The 22472-nt window shown below is 39.0% G+C and overlaps 1 protein-coding gene across 1 annotated transcript in view; it reads right to left on the bottom strand.

Annotated features, from left to right (window-relative positions):
* The window catches only part of LOC134806951 (TAFA chemokine like family member 1), a 713713-nt gene extending 700163 nt beyond the window's left edge, over positions 1 to 13550 (bottom strand). The window contains exon 1 of the mRNA XM_016941471.4: positions 13431 to 13550. The gene's annotated coding sequence lies outside the window, so the exon portion shown is untranslated. The remainder of the gene's footprint in view (positions 1 to 13430) is intronic.
* Positions 13551 to 22472: the final 8922 nt, after the last annotated feature.

The following is a 22472-nucleotide window of genomic DNA, read 5'->3' as shown; positions in this document are numbered from 1 at the left end:
AGTTTGCACACCTCAAAAGTAGCATGGAGAACTTAAACTTGGCATTATTGGATTCCTAACTCAGTGTTCTTGCTATAACACCACACTGCCTCTTATCGCTAATAAAACCAGGAATTTTAAAACTTTAGCTCTTCTCATAAAAATGTTTTCCCATCCTGATACTCTTCCCTTTGGTACTTGGAAAGAAATCTGGTTGGTATCTTTAAAAAAGAAAACTTTTAAAAAATCAAAAAATTCTTTTGAGAAAAAGCAACATGTTTGATGACCAAAAGAAAAAAGGCTTTTATTCACATGGAAAAAGTTAACCTGCTTAAAATATTAATATAGTGTTTATATACTGCCTTTCTTCCAGGAACTGAATGAGTTTAATATAGCTCATTAATTCCTAGACTATTTCTGTGAGAGAAGAGAACAAGCATCATTATCTATATTTTAATATGAGGAAACTGAAGCATAGAACCAACTGGAGAGTTGGGAAATAGAGTGAATTTGTATTCCAAGCCAAATGCGAAAGACATGATCATTAAGTCAAGCTACAGCTAGAATGTTTGTTGAATGTGGATCATTTCTGTGAAGGATGTTGGTCTTTGTTGAGGTGCCTTGAGAAGCCTATGGCATGATAGCTTTAATCAGTCAGCCCTATGATTAATATAGCATTTTCTTGAAGTGACGATTTTTAAAACGTGAGTCTCAAATTTGAGAATGTATCAGAATCACCAGGATGGAGAAAACACACATTGCTAAATCCCGTCTCCAAAGTTTCTGATTCACTCGCTCTGAGCAGTGGCTAAGAGTCTGCAGTTCTCACAAGTCCCCAGGCCATGCTGCTGCTGCTGGTCCATAAACACGCTTTGAGAACCACCCAAATATAGTGACTCGCCATTGTAGATGGCCCTGCCGGAGGTCAGCACACAGACTCTGCAATGAAAGCTGCCCAGGTTTGAATCCTGTTCTGCCACTTCCTAGCTAAATGACCAGTGATAATTCATATGACTTGCTATTTTGTATTACAATTGATTTCTTTTGAAAAAAAAATCAGGCTTATGATAATTCTACGCAGCATGCAGCAGATAGAAAGTGTTCAATAATTGTTAGCTACCCTCCTATTTTGTCATGACTCAGGCTACAGGCTTAGAAACCTTCCCTGATGCTACAGAAACCCTCACTAACAAGGTATCATAAATTAGGAAATATCCCTCCCAAGAAGTTGAGCAGTCCCTAGGGAAATTAACATCAGGCAGAAATCTTAATTATGGGAATGATCATGAAATTTGCAAGGCCTGATACTTTGATCAACAGGGAATATTATTTTAGGGCATGAACTCACAAGGTTTCCTTTAAAAGTCCTGATAGCAAGGGTAGAGATATGAACTTTGATATATTTCCAGAGAGTTAAGTACTGTAACAAATTATCAAATTTTAGTGATGCTGGTGAAGATAACTATGTTTGATGGAGGTGTATTCAGAAATACTTAGTCTGAATTCTAATGAAAGAGATTTTCCTCCATTCCTAGGTTGCATTTGTTCCCCGCTCAGAAGAAAGGATTCTGTGTATGTGCTGAATGATAATAGTATGTTAAAAATTTTACCCAAGTTTTAACAATTCTTCCAGAGAAATAGAGGATTTATTCTCCGTATTTAAATCAAATCACCAACAGAATGTAACAGAAATGATGATGTGCCTGTTCTGTGCCTGTCTTAAGAATGTATAGCATCCTCTGCTTTTGCACTCTGGGGAAGGCCAGCTACCATGTAAGATCTGAATATCCTAAAAGTGCCAGGCTGTGCTAAGTCCAACCTAATCGTGTGAACTGAGTCCCAGATCAGGAGCTCCAGTCAATACCCCAGCCAGCAGGCAGCTCTGATTTCCCTGCCATGTGGCTGAGGCTATCTTGGAAGCAGATTCTCCAGCCTTCAACAAGCTGCCCCAGCTGATGCAGTTTGGGACCAAATAAATAAAATGGTTATTGTCTTAAGCCACCTAGTCCAGTGTGGCTTCATTCATGAAGCAGCAACTTAAATAAGCGGAATAGCTAACTTAAAGAATAGCCCGGTGCTGTTTATTATAGGCACTCTGCATAAAAGTTCATCTTGATGCAGCCCTAACCAGCCCACAGTGATTTATTGGTGCTTTGTAAAGCATATTGATTCCAAATAAACAATTATGCATATGTTATTTGATACCAGTTACTAATAACAATTTTTTTACTGTTCTGTTCACAACTTTTTGATTTTTACATCAAGGAAGAAGGCCAAGGGAAATTCTCTTTCTTGATCTTGACTGTGACAGTATGCTGATCTAGACCTAACATTTCATTACTTCTCATGTTCATTTTTATCATAAAAACATCAGAAAAAAAAGCCAACTGGTCAAAAGTACAAAGATGATGACTTAATTGACCAGATGGTTTCATGTGTATTTAAAACTACATGCACCCCAATGCATTTGAGGGCTGATGATAAAAAGATACTGACTGCACAGCGACACTTTCCATCCTCCAGCCTTACATCACCTGCCTTGGCAGAACCACACATTTCTATAGGTGATGGGGACCACTGCACACAGTCAAAATACTAAGTTTGGTCATTGCCATTCACTTTTACCACTGCACTTTCCAAAATGAGAGAACACAGACAAAATCCAAATGCATAGATGAGCAAATTGCTGCTTCATAAATCTTTCATAAGATCTAATTTTGTTCTATTTTAAGCCCTGAATAAAAACTCATACATATCCAGTTGTAACAGCCTGAGACTTCTCTTAAAAGAGGGTTAATTCTCAATGGAACCATTTCTCCAGATTTCACATTCCCTCTAAATCTTTCTTTTCCCCCAGAGAATAGCAGGTGGTTACATCAACGGTTTGCTATGCTAAGGAGACTAGAATATGTATGAAGGTTGTGTGTTTACTTTTGCAACTGTGGGGCTTTCCAAAACTTCTGCAAACAGGTACTTTAACCTCATGAAAGGTTTCATGAGAATTGAATACAGAGAGACATACACCTACAAAAGAAATGAATTGTACTATTTGCATAGTACATTTGTCTTCTGCTGCCTACAGGGATGAAGGAAGGTAAGCACTCTAGGAAGAGAATTGTGCTTAGACTGCAGTTAATTCCATGGCTTCCTGGCAAGTTATTGCATGTTGGAAGCTCAGTATTCCCATCTATACAAGACAACAGAAATGCCTCCCCATGAATGAAGCAAAATAAATGAAATGTTTGGAAAAGCACATTGATATGAACTCTACACAGGCAAAGAACTATCATAATGATATCATTATTATTATTATTATTGTCTTAATTACCTCTAAATATTAAGAATCATTATCATTGTTGGTTATCTGTTTTGCACTCCTTGAAAGATTATCTTTACTACAGTAGTAGTTGTATGACCTTACACAAGTTAATTTTTCATCCCTAAGGCTCTCTTTTTTCCTCACCCAATATGGCAGAGTTGTGAAGATTACACGAAATAACCTTGGAGTGCATCACCACCACTTTAGCACTCTATCCTGGGAGCCAATGCTGATTCAAGACCCTGAGTGCTTCAACCAGGGTTGCACCACCACAGCAGATTCCCCAAGTTTTATTCTTCTTGCTTCTGGCTCCCAGAATGAGGCAGCTGCTGTCAATACCCTGCCCACCTCATATCTCCGCAGCACAGCTCTGAGCTGACCTGCCATCATGTCCATCATCATGCCATCATCTTCCCTCTCTGTCTTTCTACTTTGCCACCTGAAGACTTTATGTACCCAAGAGCTCCACTAGCCTGTGTGCTGGGAAAAACCTCAACCAATGATGAGTGGAAGTTGGTGAATAAATAGCCCCGCTTCTCACTGCAGCACTTCTACTATGCTTTCTAGAAGATTTTTGATGATTCTTGGGAAGATTGAGACCCACCTGTCTACAGCAGTAATCCACTCATTAACATTCCTTTTAACAGGCTTCACTCTCTCCCCTCCTTCACCTTCCCCATTCCTTCACTTGAGCTTCCTGGTTGACTTCCAAAACAAACACATGAGCCAAAGACCTTGTTTCAAGGTCTGCTAGTGGGAGATCGTAAGTCACCAAAGCCTGGGATGGATGTGCCTGACTTGCCAAGCTTATCATTAGCCCTTGCCCTGACTGTACAACAGCCCTTGCCAGAATAAGTGAGTGCCTGGCATTTTCAGCTTCTGTAGTGACAGTAATTGTATAAGCTCTGTCTCTGTATTATCTTTATTTTCTATACTCTTCAAATATCAAAATATTTTTAGATGCATACAATAAAAATTATAAATATCTGCTACTCAATATTTCTTTCATCAAGAGAAGGAACGACACCTAGCTTTGTATTTGTATTTCTCTGGCATGTAAATATGTTGTAAAAACTCAAACATCATCTTTGTCTCTACTGCATGGTTCTCAACATCTGTTTATGAGCCCTCATAGTCCATGAGCCCCCCATGAGACTTCTGGAGCTTTTTGATCTTATGTTACATTCAACCAGCAGGTCCACTCTTTGACAATCCAAAGACTAGAAAGGAAATTGAGACACTGTCTTTAGCTCTTAACTGGCCCACAATCAAGTTAAGAAGACAATCATTTGCATAAATAATTCTGATTTAAGATGAACTCTGGCTAATGCTGCAATGGAAGTACAAAAGACAGGATACTGGGGAAAGGAAGGATTCACTTCCAATGAGGGAATCAGGAAAAGATTGGGCATTTAGCCATTTACAGATTCAATGCCATCTCTCAGACTAAGGCAACATGGCCAGCAAAACCATAGCACCAATCTGAAAACGTGCAAAAGTTGCTTTTGGCCCTGTGAGCAATCTGTAGCTACAGGAGTGCTCCTGTGAGTGACATGGTTTGTTATAGATTTACAGGGAGCTCCTCTAGGGAAGTGCATCTAGCAGTTATCCAAGTATGTACAAGTAAGCACAAGGTCAGAACCAGGTCAAGTAGGGAAGATGGCCACGTACTTGACACAACATTGAGACTCTTGCAGGACAGGGAATTTGTTCAGGAGATTTGCACTCACGGTCATATCTCATGTATCTTCTTCATATTTGGGGAGAAGCAGCTTTTTATTGGCAAAGGCAGGGCTGGTCCATGTTGGTCAGCAATGTTTTCTCTTTTTCAATAGCCATAGCTTACAACTGAAATATCAGGAGCTGGTTACACATAATGCTTTGGCAACCCTTGTACAGCACTACGCAAATGTCATATGTTAGCATTTCTGTAATTGTCATATTTCAATTGCTGGTGTATCTTCTTATATCTAATTCTAATATATAACATAACATTTGATATCCATGTGAGAGTTTGATGGCTTTGGAGGCAAGGAACAGAAAACCCATCTCAAACCAGCTTAAACAACAAGGAAATTTACTGGCTTACATATCTGAAAATTCTAGAGATAGGGAAGACTAATTAAGGCCTGAATTCAGTTTCTTTGTGATTCTCTTGGCTGTCTCTCTTCTCTCTTAGCTTCATTCTTGAGCAGATAGTGAGAAAGCTGCCTTAGTTCTAACATGGTGATGTACTTGGTGGAGAGAAGCCATCTTTTCCAGTGACTTTCACTTTTCCAAATGCTCCCTGTAAACATTGTGTCTTGTCTCCTTCTCCTGGACTGAGATGCACACTCTTTCCTAAGCCAATTCTTCTGTGCAGCAATTCTTCCTGTTGGTTGTCCTGGATTCCTATACCAGTTACTCTCAAGGAGATAGGAAACAAATCGGACCCATCCTGAAGCTGGGGACAGGCTCCCCTCCCCTGAAGCATTTGTTGCTGATATGGTTTGGCTCTGTCCCCACCCAAATCTCATCTTGAATTGTAGCTCCCATAATTCCCACGTGTTGTGGGAGGGACCCAGTGAGAGATCATTGAATCATGGGAGCTGTTTCCCCCATACTGTTCTTGTGGTAGTGAATAAGTCTCACGAGATCTGATGGTTTTATAAGGGGAAACCCCTTTCACTTGGTTCTCATCCTCTCTTGCCTGCCTTTCACCTCACCATGATTGTGAGGCCTCCCTGGCCACGTGGAACTGTGAGTTCATTAAACCTCTTTCCTTTATAAATTATCCAGTCTTAGGTATGTCTTTATCAGCAGTGGGAAAACAGGCTAACACAGTTGCCACAAGGGGAAAATCTAAATACCCAGAGTAAGTCAGGAAAGAAGGAGTGAATTACAAACTGCATCCACCACGTTAGTAGAGATTAAATGGCTTAAGATAGGTAGAGCACTTGGATAATAACTGTGATATGGAAAAATGCTTAAATAATATTAACCGCTCTTTTTGGAATGTTAAAATTACTAAGTAATCTATTTTTCTAAATACAATTCTAGAAATTCAGGCAAAGAGAAATTGGTGTCTAACCAAAAAAAAACTATGATCTTACATAAACAATTTTATAGATTTTTTACTTGACCAATGATTGGGTATTATATATTTTCCAGTAGAATTTTAGTCAATCAGTATGTTTTAATATCTGCACCATGAAAGACACAATTACAAATGCTACCTGAGACATTAAGTGTAAAAATATAGCTTCTTCTAGACACTTGGAAGCTAACACATAACATATATACCATATCAGTGTACAATAACACTCAAGGAATCAATATTCAATAATAAGTGAAATACTAATATTTATATGTAATATAAATATGTATATATAATCGATTTATATAATAATAGAAATATAGAATAAGTGTTTCAGTACTACAGTGTTTAAGAGCCTGGTCTTTAATGCCATGCAACATATGGTTTGAAGTCTTGCCCTAGCATTGGCATCTGAGTGATACTGAGAAACTTGTTAATCCTTCCCTAGCTTTCTGTACCTATCTCATTGGACTATCGTAAGGGTTAAATTAAATGAGCTGATGCAAATAATTGTTGTCACTGCATCTGGCACACATTACATACTCCAAAAACATTAGCTACCCTTAGAATCACCATCCTCATAATGAGTCAGGTTTATAAATTTGATCTCAGTTTTAAAGGAAGTGTATGAAGCTGAAAGGTAAAAAAATAAATAAATAAATAAAAATAGGAGATAGCTGACCACGTAATCACAAGTCACACTTGAACTCAGTGAACAGCCAAACTGGGGCAGGAGAAGACTCCAGGTAATAACAGGTCATATTTGTACAACAACATCTCACTGAATCCTCACCCCTTTTAAATTCAAGAAAGAAGAACAGTACCTAAGGTACTGAAGGTGCCCCGTGAGTAACTGTTGAATGGGTGATGATGGAATAAAAATAAAATAGTTGGCCGGGCGCAGTGGCTCATGCCTGTAATCCCAGCACTTTGGGAGGCTGAGGCGGGCAGATCACGAGATCAGGAGATCGAGACCATCCTGGCTAACACGATAAAACCCCATCGCTACTAAAAATACAAAAAATTAGCCGGGCACGGTGGTGGGCGCCTGTAGTCCCAGCTACTCGGGAGACTGAGGCAGGAGAATGGCGCGAACCTGGGAGGTTCACACTCATTCTCATCTTCTAGAGTTGTAAAGATTCAGTGCAGCAATGCATAGAGGACGTTTTAGGACACCACTGGTTTTTTTTGGGTTCTCCCCACTCTATATTTTAATCTGTGCAATTCACAGCTCTGTTCTCCATTTGTCAGAGACTTTGATGTTTGCTTTTCCAGCTCTAGGAGCTGTGCATTCACAAAGAAGGGGTGGCAGGGATTGCTCTTCCACTGAAATCCCTGCAGAGAGGCAATCACCTCTCTCATCACACACAGCATTCAAACTAGAAAAAATGGCTACAATTTCATTTCCATGAGTCTGACACTCAGGACTGGCCTGAGTGTCATATTAATAATTTGTGGGGTCCAGTGCAAAATGAAAATGTGGAGCTTCTTATTTCAAACCTATTAAGAATTTCAAGACAGGAACAGCAGAGCATTAAACAAGGTATGGGACCCTTTCGAGCTCATGCACAGGTTGTACACTCTAAAGCCAGTCCTGCTGATAGACTTTAAGCACTCTCCTTCCCATATTCATTTAGGGTGGAGGTATATACAATGGAGACTCCGTTGCTATAACTTATCCACCTATGTAGTCAGCCCTTTGCTACTTCTGTCCCAAATGCCTGACCGTAAGTGTTCCTCCTTCCTTTGATCTTTGCATTAAACTTACTTTGCACTCTGAAATCCAACTACCTAGACTCACGTTTGGATTCCACCCCTTACCAGCCTGTATGACATGGGCATAGTACCTAACTTCTCTTTACCTTTATTTTACTAAATAGAGGTAAAAATCCTGAAAATTGAGGATAATGATAATAGCAACCTTATAGACCTGTGGGTTGAACAAGCCGAAAATTTAAAGTTTATGAATAGCATCTAATGCAGTGGTTCTCAACCATGGCTGCACATTCAAACCTCTTGCAGAGCTGTTTAAAACTTCCATATTGCTGGGTCCCCACTCACAACCAATTAAATCAGAGTCTTTATGGGTGAGGCCAGGATATTGGTAGTTTTTAAAAGCTCCCCAGGAGATTTGAGTGATCAAGAGAGTGGAGGACAACTAGTCTTGTGCATGGCAAGTATTCAATACAGTGTTGGCTAGTTAATACACAGCATAGCTAAACAAAGAAGTAAAATGTTCTGCATTTCGGTTCTTCCCTTGGATCTACTCTGCATCTGGCTTCTTTCTCCCATTCCCATCAGCTTTTATCCAACATGTACCTGAAAGCAATATAAATCAAAACTGAAGATGTCTTAAGGTGCTCCCACTGAGACGAAGGTGCCTTTGAATACAGGTCTCCCCATTAACCTAGAGATGAGAGGGGGAAATGTCAACTTCTCCAACAGGGGTCTTTCTTTTGATATCAAGGTGGGCTATACTCCAAAAGCTTGGCACACTGAGGGCCTTAGGGGACAAGGAGGACTTCAGTCAAGTCACCAGAGATCCTTAAATAATGCAAAGCAGAGGAGCAAGGCAGTGATGAGAATGTTAATTTCTTGAGCTCATATTTCTCTCCCATCGGTGCGCATAATCATCTTTTGAAAATGTCCTTTTGTCATATTTATGACGGTGACATATCCATTATGAATACAGTAGCTCATTTGCAACATGACCTGACAAATATTGAATGTTCTAGGCTACATTTAATTCCATGATAACTAAAATCATTTGTGTTTCTTAGTAACCAGAAAGGGTTCAGATTATATAAAGCATAAAATAGGAAGAACTTATGATTTGTCCTTCACAATCAATCCAACAAAAGGACGTGGCCTGGGGTTGAGATAGGAGCTGTAGGAGTGGAGCCAATTTGGCCTCAAGATAAAGAGGATTTCAATTTCAGGCTGAGGTTCAGGGACACATTTGTGGAGGGAAGCTGGATGAACTAGTGACAAATGGTTTTCTAAGTAAAAGTCAACGACCATCTCCTCCAGCTATGTCAAGGAATCAGTTTACAAACCCAAGGCCTTTGAAACTCAGACGATAAAATCTGACTTGGGGAGAATCTCAGAGGCCCAAATTCCAACATCCAGTTGTTGAATAATTGCTACATTTGCTGTGATTGTGGGTCTAAGAGAAAGGAGGAAATCCTGCCTGAAAGCTGTTTATGTTCTACTTGGATCCGCAATTCCTAAACACCTGAGAAGGAAACTCCTCAGAGGTATTACAAAATAACATAGGTTTAGATGGCAAAAGAAGCATTATAGTCAGGACAGTGTTTTCAATGAATTTTGCAATCATGGTGAGTCCTGAAGTTCGCTGTGTAGGTTAAAAGAAAGATTTCTTTTTGGAAGAACAGAAGAGAATAAACTGAACTAGTCTAAATCATAGCGCTTTTCTTTTTGTTACGTAAATTGTTAGGATTAAGTACTGTTTTCTAAAAGTTTTGTTTCATTTATATATGCTTATGTATGTGCATCTTAGATTATGATGTAAAATGGAATTTCGCTATCATATTCAAGGTCCAAAAAGAATGAAATTCACCATTATTAGGGGACAGAGTCTCCTCAGGGCCCTTAGGGCAGAATTTACAAATTGGTGGTTCACAGGATACATATAGCCCATTAGCAGTGGGTGGATTGGGGATTTTATTGTTGTTTTATGGTTCACAAAATGAGATTCTGAAAAAATAAGACGAAATGGTCAGCAGTTAAAAGCCAGGAGGTTTCATATTTTAAAAGCACAGATTTTGGCTGGGCACGATGGCTCATGCCTGTAATTCCAGCACTCTGGGAGGCCGAGTTGGGTGGATCATCTGAGGTCAGGAGTCCGAGACCAGCCTGACCAACAAGGTGAAACCCCGTCTCCACTAAAAATACAAAAATTAGCTGGGTGTGGTGGCAGGAGCCTGTAGTCCCAGCTACTCGGGAGGCTGAGACAGGAGAATTGCTTGAACCTGGGCAGAGGTTGCAGTGAGCCGAGAGTATGCCCCTGCACTCCAGCCTGGGCAAAAGAGTGAGGCTCCATCTCAAAAATAAAAAATAAACATAAAAAATACAGATTTCTAGCTTTTCTTCAAATACCAGAACATTTGGAAATAATGAGTCTGTTTACCCACAGACCAGGAGAGCCCAGACAAACTTTCTTCTGAAAAAGGAAAAAGTCTTAATGGGTAAGTCACGTGGATCTATTCCCACATTATTCTTTATCCCTGGATCTTTTGGCTTGACAATGATTGGGACCTGGTAGATGCTCTTGCCCCAGCCTACATTTTTGACCTTGTTGCTCACCCACCTTCTGTTCCAGTCAAACTAGAGAGCTAAACTATGCAAGAATAGTTCTGGCAATCCTCTAAATGCGTAGCACTCTTTCTTCACCTCAGACCCTCTGCTGGTTGAAACCTTTGCCAGCCCAGGCCAAACTTACAGACCTTCCAAAAAGCTTTTCTGAATCTTGCGTCTCCTGATAGTTTCCATCCCTGAATCCCCTATTCTCTACTGCCCTTGCAGTACTCTATAATTCTATACTCTATTATTCTCTAAAATATGTCATTCTTATTTTTCATCATCTGTCTTCTTGAGTAGGTCATGAGCTCCCTGAATGCAGGAACCATGTCACATTTGTCTCTACTTTACCATCCCATTGTCTAGGCCAGTGAATTGTGTATAGCAGATACTCAATAATTGCTTGATGAATTGCATTACAAAAGATTTCAATGTAAGCTTATTTATTAAAGCATTGTTTGAAATAGAAAAAAAAAAAGGAAAACAATCCAACTGTCCATCAGTTGAGTTTGAATAAATCAATCGCAGCACCTCCATACAATGAAATACTCTGAGACTAGTAAAAATGATTTAGATCTATATTTGGTGATGTATTATAGAAAGATGCTTAGAGCATATTACTAAGTAAGAAAGCAATTTCCAAAACCACAAAGACAGCATTATCTGAAAAAAATTTTTGAATAGACACTTTTATGTATAAAGAAAATCTAAAAATATATTTATTCATTCACCTCACAGATATTTCCTGAATTCCTACTATGAGTCAGAAATTATGCTAAGAGCTGCACATATAGGATTTAAATAAGCAAAATCTCTATGAGCATGGAGTTAACAGTCCAGTACGGGAGGTGAAGAAAAATTATATGTAAGACAATAATGAGTGCAACAAAGAAAAATAAAGCAGAAAAATTGGATAAAGAGTGACAAAACTAACGTGGAGAACATTTGTATATTAAATAAAGTGGTCAGAAAACAACTCTTCAATTAGGGATTATTTTTCCCAGAAACCTGAATGAAGTGAAAGAATAAGCCACATCGTTATCTGGAGGAAGAGGATTCCAGGCAGAGAGAACTCCACGTGGAGAAGTCCTGAGGTATAATTGTACTGGCTGTGATGAGAGACACCAAGTAAAAGGAAATGCAATATGAGATGAGATCAGAAAATTAGTGTGACATCACATTATGTAATGCCCTATAGGGGACTTTGAGTCTTATTCTGAATTGAGAGAGAGGCTGGGCAGGCATTAGAAGAATAATAAAGAGTTTGGTAATAGACTTGGTAAGTTCAAGTGATCTATTAGACCTCCAAATGGGAGGTAGATAGTTTGATACTTTATCTACCATTCAGGAGGCATGTGTAAGCTGTATTATACATTTGGGATAACATATACAATGGCATTTAAATCCATTTTCTAGGTTGGCAAGACTACTTTGAAAATAAATGCAGAAAGCAAAGGGGTCTGTAAACAAAAAATAAAATTCTAAGCCCTCCCAACTATCCGAATGGACCCCTCCTCTCAGCCAAGGGCATTTCAAAGTTAACCTGAAAAACTACTTCAGGCCATAATGGGAAGTGGTGGAGGAGAAGGTGGTCAGACATGCTTCATTACCATTAACATCAACACAAACCTAAAGACTGATAGAATAGACTCTTTAAGTCTGATAAGAAACATTTACAATCTATTCTCTCTAAAGCCTGCTATCTGGAGGCTTCATCTGCATAATTAAATCTTGGTCTCCACAAGTCCTTATCATAACCCAGACATTCCTTTCTTTGGATAATAACTCTTTCAACTAATTACCAATCAGAAAATCTTTAAATCTACCTATGGTCCAGAAGTCCCCGCTTCGAGTTGTCCCACCTTTCTGGACCAAACCAGTGTACATCTTACATGTATTAATTGATGTCTCGTGTCTTCCTAAAATGTATAAAATCAAAGCTGAACCCCGACTACCTTGAGCACATGTCATCAGGACCTCCTGAGGCTCTGTCATGAGCAGCGTGTCCTTAACCTTGGCAAAGCAAACTTTCAAAATTGATTGAGACCTGTCTCAGATACTTTTTTGTTCACAGGTTTGAGGACTGAGCTACATGGCATTCCATCATTTACAGGTCTGGAAGATTAAAGAAGCTGAACAAACATTACTTAAAAGGAGGAGTCTGAGAAATGAGGAAAAAGGAGAGAGCTAAGTTAAAGGAACTTAATGAAGAAAGTACAGTAGTAATGAATGGATGCTTACAAGCTTAACGATGGTAGCAATAGCTTTTGTTGGTGAACATCTCTGTGATAAACCCCACAGAGCCCAGATGAGGATGTCAATAGTGCTATAAGGCTATCCAGTTGATGGAATGAGTAGCAGATATTTCCTCCCTTCGCTAGTTTTCCTAACCTTCGGGTATCAACATCTCCAGTAGTTCAACCGCAGACATTCCTTTTGTCAGGTAACTAAAGAAACTATACAGTCATTGTGTTTTTTAACAGAATTCAGTAGAAGAGAGTATGCTAGTAGGTGGTGCCAGATAATTATACAAATCATTTACACCTGACATTTGCATGTTACAACACTATTATGCAGAGTGCCATTCTAGATTTTAATCTTATTGTGTTCTTATATGAGCCTAGTGAGTTAGGTTATGCAGATGTTGTTACAATTATTATTATGGTAGAATTACATCTTACTTGGCAGTGGGGTTCTAAAGTACATAAAGAGAAAATTGTATATAGTCAAAATTACCTGTGAGAATTTTTTCTTTCAAAAACTCCAACACACTCAGTTTTCCTGCAAGTATTAGGATTCGTTGCTGTTTCTTCCACTCATGCCTGGTAAAGTGGATGGCTTCTCTTTGGGCTCATGCTGTTCAAGAAAATAGAGACATGTTCAGTATAGCAAGATGCATGCTATTTCTTCATTTCTTTCCCTCCCATTCTTCTTTCTTACCTCTTTTCATAAATATTTATGACCTCTCTTACATATAAGGCATTATCATAGGTGTTGTATATACAGTCATGAAACAGAGAGACTATATTCTTGGCCTCAGCAGGCTTACAGTCTAGCATACACTGTGAGAAGCACATGTAATGCGGGAACAATAGTCCAGACCTTTGGCACACATGCTATTGCCATTTATGGCTAGCAGAACTCTTGCACTAATTAAATTACTTCTTTTCCTCTAACAGAGTGTTTATATTTGAATTTGCCTAAGATAAACTCCCATCAGATGCAATTCTGTATTACCATAATACAAATAAAGGAATAGGCTTAGAGAGAAAGGGTGACTTCCCAACAGTCATTCTATCATAGCAGAATTGGACTTTAAGTCCAGGTTTAAAAAATTTTACATCCCATGTTCTCCTTCCTCTGTTCTCCTAGACCCCTCTTCTCTCCTCTGACATGGTTACTCTTTTGGGCTGAGTCAGCACCTCCCTTTGTCCCTCCTAAATGGGACAGCATGGGCTTGCTCTTGTCTTTTGTTTGCCTTTTGCTCGCCTTTTGCTCTTGACTGTTCTGTCCCCAGATACAAATTTCTGTTTCTATCCTCATCTTAGCCTCACCTGAAGAAAATGTGGCTATAAACGTCTCCATTGCTTAGTCTTTTGCTATTGGTATCCTTGACGCTTGGTCAGAACTAGCCCAGGCATAGCTATTGAATAGAAAATACTTGATTTCACTTTACTGACATCTAGACTTTCCAACTTCCCTGGAGATTCCATTATATTCCTACAACCCAGGTAGGGAATTGTCATTTTTACTGAGGATAAACCTATTTAGGTGAATGTCCCTCTGCAGAATCATTTATCTTCCATTCCAATTTATACTGTAGACATGGCTCTTGTCCAAAACATGGTGATTTATTAGGGTTTCTGTTTAGGACTGTGTTTAAAGACACTATGCCCTACATTGTGAGATTGTTAAAGTAAGAAATTCCCATAAAATTAAATTTCAAGCAGAACAAATTGTGTGGGGAAGGAGAGACAGGATTGTCTGAAGTACATGAATTCTTACTGGTGAGACTGTGAAACCCTTTGTATCATGTCAGGTTGAACTCACCTATTACTTGGTAAAAGTAGAAAGTTAAAGCAACGTAACTTCATTTAGGTAAATAGATGTGCTATATTATGAAGCTGCTCTAAATGTTTTTGAATAGTTGCCACTGTAATTTTATGATATAATGACTTGGTTTAATGTCATGGTCATTTAATGAAGTTTTTACATTCATCTGAGGTAAGCTATGAGAAGGAACAAGTGATTACTTGCAAACAGAGACCTTTTACAAATTGGTTTTCAAAAATAAGGGGAAGAAAATGGTGAAGTCTCCAGATCCTTTTCTTCACTAAAGAGCCATTGGCATGCAGTCACCTTTCTGGGCCTCAGTTTCTGTCAGGGTAAGAAATGTTAGCTGCTATAAGGAGCAACCTTGAAATCTCAGTGATTATTTGCTCACTCACTCCAGTATAAGGAGTTTGTGTGGGAGGTGAGTTCTGGCCCTTACAAATTATGGCTCCACCATTTTCAGCAAATAGTCCCAAATTAATACCATTTGAAAGTTTTGCTGGGTGCAGTGGCTCACGCCTGTAATCCTAGCACTTTGGGAGGCGGAGGTGGGTAGGTCACGAGATCAGGAGATCGAGACCATCCTGGCTAACAAGGTAAAACCCCGTCTCTACTAAAAATACAAAAAATTAGCCGGGCGTGGTGGCAGGCACCTGTAGTCCCAGCTACTCGGGAGGCTGAGGCAGGAGAATGGCGTGAACCCAGGAGGTGGAGGTTGCAGTGAGCCGAGACTGTGCCACTGCACTCCAGCCTGGGCGACACAGCGAGACTCTGTCTCAAAAAAAAAAAAAAAAAAAAAGAAAGAAAGTTTTTTCATGGTTACCATTATTGCCCTTATGAGAAAACCATTTTCAACAGTCAACTCACTCTTTCCAGGATATTTTCTCTTACCTTTTTCCCACACTGCAGACTGGCTACAACTTTAACTTGGATAATCATGAAAGAGTTGGCTATCTCTTTGATACCAAATTATTACATTGGAAATAAATGCTTACATTGTTATCTACCTCTAATTATGTAACATTTTAGGCTTCTTCATTACTCAAGTATACGAAATAACAAATTTAACAACTCTTTAGTTAATTGATTCTGGATGTGTTTTTCACAAAACTTCAGCCTTAAGAGAAAAGATATCTGGTTGATTCAGAAAAAAAAAAAAAAATTTTCCAAAAAGTATTTTCTCAAAATAATTTCTTAATGGAATTTAATGCTGTTTAATATTCAAGTTCTTCTCTTTTTTCTTTCTTCTCTGAGGAAAAGAAACTAAAATACCAAGTAGATTTCAGATCACAAAAAAGAAGAAACTGGCAGGAGGCTTAACTCTTGGTGTCTTGGATTTTTTTTCCTACTACCAAACAGTCCATATTTTTTTCTTTCATTGTATTTATTTAACTCCTTCTTCATATCTACATATGACTTATTTACACTTCTAATTTTTCATTATTTGCAGTATTTACTATCTAAGGTTTGTGGTGGCTGGTTTTGCATTGTTTTTAGTTTAAAAGTTTGTTGTTGTTTTTGGCTGGCTATATGAGGTATATTCCTGCACTTCTCTACTTCTTGACCATTGTGTAATACCGTCTAATTATTCAAACCAAGGTGATTTGAAGAATTAAAACTTGATTCCACGTTTGAGAACCTCACACATAGTCTTGGCCCCACAGAAATCATCTATATGTGGAATTTCATGAGGATGGGATTTAAAACATGTCTTATAGGACGGAAGGGAATATGAAGAGGAAGCCTTATGACGCTGAATGGGGTAATAAGTTTAGAGGTAGAATGTGCAAAGTACAAGGTCTATTTTTGCAGAGTTAGAGAGCAATTTGGGGAAATGGGTGAGACCCAGATAGGGATGCCTCATATAAACACCTAGAATATTTAGACTCTAGAGAAGTTTTCTTCAAAGTGTATTTCAGAAAGCACAATTTCCTTACTGCTCCATAAAAAGAGGAAATCATGTATTTAAGATATGCTTCATATGACTTTTACCTCTATTATTAATGTTGAACTTTGGTTTAATGCTTACTCTTGCCCTAAACCATGGCTAAGTTTGTTACTTGCATTATCATTTGTTGTTTTTTGGTAGGTAGATACTATCATTACCAACATCATTATCATTGTATTTATTATTTATTGTTGTGTAACAAATTACCCTAAAAACTGGCTTAAAACAACTTTGAACATTTATTCTCTCACCCTTTCTATGGGCCAAGAGTTTGGTAGCATCTTGACTGGGAGTTCAGGCTCAACATGTCTCAGTTAGTTGCAGTCAAGTCATCAGCCTTAGCTGAAGTACTCTGAGAGCTTGATTATGTCCTCAGGGTGCACTTCCCAGTTGGCTTGCTCACATGGCTGCCATGTTGGTGCTGGTTATTAGTTGAAGCCTTTTTCTCTACGTAGGCATTCTAATGGGCTCTTTGAGGATCCTCATGACATGGCAGTTGGCTTCCTCCAGAACAAGTTATCCAAGAGAGAGCAAGGAAGAGATACAGTGTCTTTCATGACTCAGCTTTGAATACAACTCTGCAACATCCTATGGGCTATACAAGTCGGTCCTTTCTCATGGGGGAAGAGACTACCAAGTGTGTGAACACAGTGTGAGAGGAAAATTGCAGGCCATTTCAGAGGTCATAATCATTATCTTATTTTGCAGATCAGGGAACTAAAATCAGAGAGACGAAGTCATTTGACAAAGAACATAGAACACTGGGAAAGGTCACTTAAACCCAGACACTCTGATTTAGAGAAAGCAAGTTTTGAAACTATTCTATATTTATCTCCAATAGATGATTTCTTTATTAGTGTCACATGGATATTAACATAATAGTCAGATAAATCTTTCTGTAATGAAAGTACTTTCCAAACTCACGAGTTTGTCTTTTCTTTTTCTTTCCTTTTTTCTCCCTCCCTTCTTTTTCTTCCTTCTTCTTTTCTTCCTTTCTTTTTCTTTCTTCCTTTTTCTTTCATTTACATAGAATATTAACATCTTGGAGAACATGTTTTGGGAAATATCACTGTAGGAAATAGGGATAATTAGAAGATTTTAAATAAGACAAAGAAATGAAGAGAATGGTATTGGGGTAGATTAATTTGATAAGTGTGGGGGACAGATTGGTGGGAGAAGGAATCAGAGGCATGCAATTGTGTTTTTTTAAGAAAACAGAAACCAAACAAACAGACACAAAAAGGTAAACAAAAAGCAAGGGACTATTGCACATGTGACTTGGAAAAAAAAATCAAAAGAAAGAGTGAAATAATGCAGGGTGGTGAAAGGGGGAGAGCAGTCTACAAACTACATAAAGCAGAAGAGTAGAGTGGTTAAAGGCAAAGCATTGAGTCAAATATGTCAGACTTTTTCCTTAGCTCTGCCCTATAAGCTAGGAGATATAGGAAAAGTCAATTAAAATGAATAATAGGAATGAACAGCACTGATTAATTGGGTGAATTGACAACACAGAGGTCAGTGAGTTGAGAGTCTAAAATCATAATGATAATGATAATCACTCACAATTACTAAGCATTTACAATGTCAGGTATATTGGTATTTTCTTTTCATGTATTATTATATTTAATTCTTCTGGCACTTCTGTGATAAGGATCAGGGATTTGCAAACTTCTTTTGTAAGAACCAGTTAGCAAATAATTTAGGCTTTGTGGGTCCTATCATCCCTGTTACAACTATAGCCATGCACCACACAATGACATTTAGGTCAACAACAGACCACAATGGTGGTCTCAGATATTATAATGGAGCTGAAAAATTGATATCACCTGGAAAATTTCTATTCCTTAGTGACAACTTCCAGTCCTACAAGATCCACTCATGGTAAGTGCTCTATACAAATATACCATTTGTTATCCTTTATACCATATTTCTACTGTACCTTTCCTATGTTGAGATACACAAATACTTCCCATTGTGTTACAATTGCCTAAAGTATTCGGGACAGTAACATGTTGTACAGGTTTGTAGCCTAGGAGCAATAAGTGATACCATCTAGCCTAGGTGTGTAGTAGACTATCCCATCTAAGTTTACATAAGTACACTCTATGATGTTCAAACAATAATGAAATTGCCTAACAATGCATTTCTCAGAAGGTATCCCCCATTAAGTGATAGATGACTGTACTTAATTCTGCAGTTGTAGGAGGAAGCAGTCATGTATAAGACACAAATAAATGGGTGTGGTTACATTCCAACAGCGTTTATTACACCAACAGGCAGCAAGCCAGATTTGCCAACCCTGGATGTAGATCATCATTCCCACTCAGTGTCTTTTGGTCTACAGAGCCAAGATTCCAACTCAAGTCTTTCTATGCCAGAACCCACTCTCCTTACAACTTCATTATATTGCTTGCAACCAAGTTTCAGAAAGGTAACTTCAACAGAGGACTGTAAGCTGAATTACAAAGGAAAAACTGATTTCTAGAGACATGAAGTCTAGATGGTAAAAATATAAACGGGATTCACTGACATCTAAAACTAGGGAGGTGTATTAGTCCATTTTCACACTGCTGATAAAGACATACCTGAGACTGGGCAATTTACAAAAGAAAGAGGTTTAATGGACTTACAGTTCCACATGGCTGGGGAGGTCTCACAATCATGGCAGAAGGCAAGGAGGAGCATGTCACATCTCATATGGATGTCAGCAGGCAAAGAGAGAGTTTGTGCAGGGAAACTCCAATTCTTAAAACCAACCGATCTCGTGAGACTCACTATCACAGGAACAGCTCAGGAAAGACCCACCCCAATAATTCAATCACCTCCCATTGGGTTCCTCCCAAGACATGTGGGAATTGTGGGAGTTATAATTCAAGATGAGATATGGGTAAGGACAGAGCTAAACCACATCATTCCTCCCCTGACCCCTCCAAAATCTCATGTCTTCACATTTCAAAACCAATCATATTTTCCCAACAGCCCCCCAAAGTCTTAACTCATTTCAGCATTAACTCAAAAATCCACAGTCCAACATCTCATCTGAGACAAGGCAAGTCCCTTCTGCCTATGAGCCTGTAAAATCAAAAGCAAGTGATTTACATCCTAGATACAATGGGGGTACAGGTATTGGGTAAATACAGCTGTTCCAAATGGGATAAATTGGCCAAAACTAAGGGGCTATGGGACTCATGCAAGTCTGAAATCCAGCAGGGCAGTCAAATCTTAAAGCTCCAAAATGTTCTCCTTTGAATCCATGTCTTGCATCTGGGTCACACTGATGCAAGAGGTGGGTTCCCATGGTCTTGGTCAGCTCCACCTCTGTGGCTTTGCAGGGTACAGCCTCCCTCCTGGCTGCTTTCACAGGCTGGTGTTGAGTGCCTGTGGATTTTCCAGACACATGGAGCAAGCTGTTGGTGGATCTACCATTCTGGGTTCTGGAGGACAGTGCCCTCTTCTCATAGTTCTACTACACGGTGCCCAGTATGGACTCTGTGTGTGGGCTCCAACCCCACATTTCCCTTCCACAGAGTTTCTCCATGACAGCTTCACCCCTGCAGCAAACTTCTGCCTGGGCATCCAGGCATTTCCATACATCCTCTGAAATCTAGGCAGAGGCTCCCAAACCTCAGTTCTTGACTTCTGTGAACCTGTAGGCTCAACGCCACTTGGAAGCTGCCAAGGCTTTGGGCTTGCACCTTCTGAAGCCACGGATCAAGCTGTACCTTATCCCTTTTCAGCCATGGCTGGAGTTTCTGGGACACAGGGCACCCAGTCTCTAGACTGCACAAAGCAGAGGAGCCCTGGGTCTGGCCCACAAAACCATGTTCTTTTCCTAGGCCTCTGGGCTTGTGATGGGAGGGGCTGCCAGGAAGACCTCTGATGTGCCCTGGAGCCATTTTCCCCATTGTCTTGAGGATTAGCATTTAGCTCCTTGTTACTTATGCACATTTCTGCAGCCCTTGAATTTCTCCTCAGAAAATGGGATTTTCTTTTCTATCACATTGTCAGGCTGCAAATTTTCCAAACTCCTATGCTCTACTTCCCTTATAAAACTGAATGCCTTTAACAGCACCCAAGTCACATTTTGAATGCTATGCTGCTTAGAAATTTCTTCTGCCAGATACCCTAAATCATCTCTCTCAAGTTCAAATTTCCACACATCTCTAGGGCAGGGGCAAAATGCCACCAGTACCTTTGCTAAAACATAACAAGAGTCACCTTTGTTCCAGTTCCCAACAAATTTCTCATGTCCATCTGAAACCATCTCAGCCTGGACCTTATTGTTCATATGACTGTCAGCATTTTTATCAAACCCATTCAACAAGTCTCTAGGAAGTTCCAAACTTTCCCACATTTTCCTGTCTTCTTCTGAGCCCTCCAAACTGTTCCAACCTCTGCCTGTTACCAAGTTCCAAAGTCACTTTTACATTTTCGGGCATCTTTTCAGCAATGCTCCACTCTACTGGTACCAATTTACTGTATTAGTCCATTTTTTACACTGCTGATAAAGACATACCCAAGACTGGGCAATTTACAAAAGAAAGGATTTTAACAGACTTACGTTCCACATGGCTGGGGAGGCCTCACAATCATGGTGGAAGGTAAGGAGGAGCAAGTCACATCTCACATAGATGGCAGCAGGCAAAAGAGAGCTTGTGTAGGGAAATTCCCGTTTCTAAAACCATCAGACCTTGTGAGGTTCATTCACTGTCATGAAAACAGCTCAGGAGAGACCTGCCCCCATAATTCAATCACCTCTCACTAGAGGAGCCAGCCAATCACCTCCCACTGGTGGGAATTGTGGGAGTTACAATTCAAGATGAGATTTGGGTGGGGACACACACAAACCATATCAGGAAGTAATAGTAGCAACAGATGAGAGAGAGTGGATAGAAGTTCACAGTAGATAGAATCTCCATGATTTTCTAACTAATTGGTGTGGTAGAACTAGGAATGCATATACAGTATGGTACTCTCAAGTAAGCAGAAGAGATAAACTCTATCAAATTCTGCTAAGAGGTTGAATGAAAGACTGAGAATTGACCATTGAATTTTGTGACATGAAGGTCACTAGTGACCTAAATAAAAGCAATCTTGGAAGAATGATAGGGACCAAAAGTCAGAATAAATTAGAATCTCAAGAGAATAGGAAGGCAGAGCTGAAAGTGAGTTCATATAACCTTTTTAAAGCCTTTTTAAAATTAAGAAATATCAAACTAATTGAAAGGCATTCTAGAAATCAACTGGTCTGTTCTCCGCAAAAATGTCAATGGCATGAAAGATAAAGAAAGGCTGAGGATTAAAAAAACCCTACAAGACGTGATGGCTACATTTTATACATGACTGATGATTGAACTCAGGAACATGGAAAATTATTATAAAGAACATTGTTGAAACAATTGATAAAATTTGAATATCAGCTGTATTTTAAATGAGAGTATTATATCAATGCTTAATTTCTCAAATTTGATAATCGAGTTGTGGTTATGTAATGGAATGACTTTGTTCTTAGGAGATACACCCTGAAGCACTTCAGAGTGAAGGATTATAATAGATGCAATTGTCACTCAAATGATTTAGGAAAAAATATGTATATGTGTGTGTGTATGTATATACATATTTTTCCGAATCATTTATGTGTATACAAATATATATGATATATATGTATGTATATATATAAAATAATAAAATAAATACATAAAAATGATGACATACATAAGTAAAAATAATAAATAGATATACAGGTAGAATATTGAATATATACATATGGAATCATT

The sequence above is a fragment of the Pan troglodytes genome, chromosome 2, assembly GCF_028858775.2.
Source record: "Pan troglodytes isolate AG18354 chromosome 2, NHGRI_mPanTro3-v2.0_pri, whole genome shotgun sequence".
NCBI lineage: Eukaryota > Metazoa > Chordata > Mammalia > Primates > Hominidae > Pan > Pan troglodytes.
The sequence above is the reverse complement of the archived record's forward strand: the minus strand, read 5'-3'. Positions and strand labels throughout refer to the sequence as shown.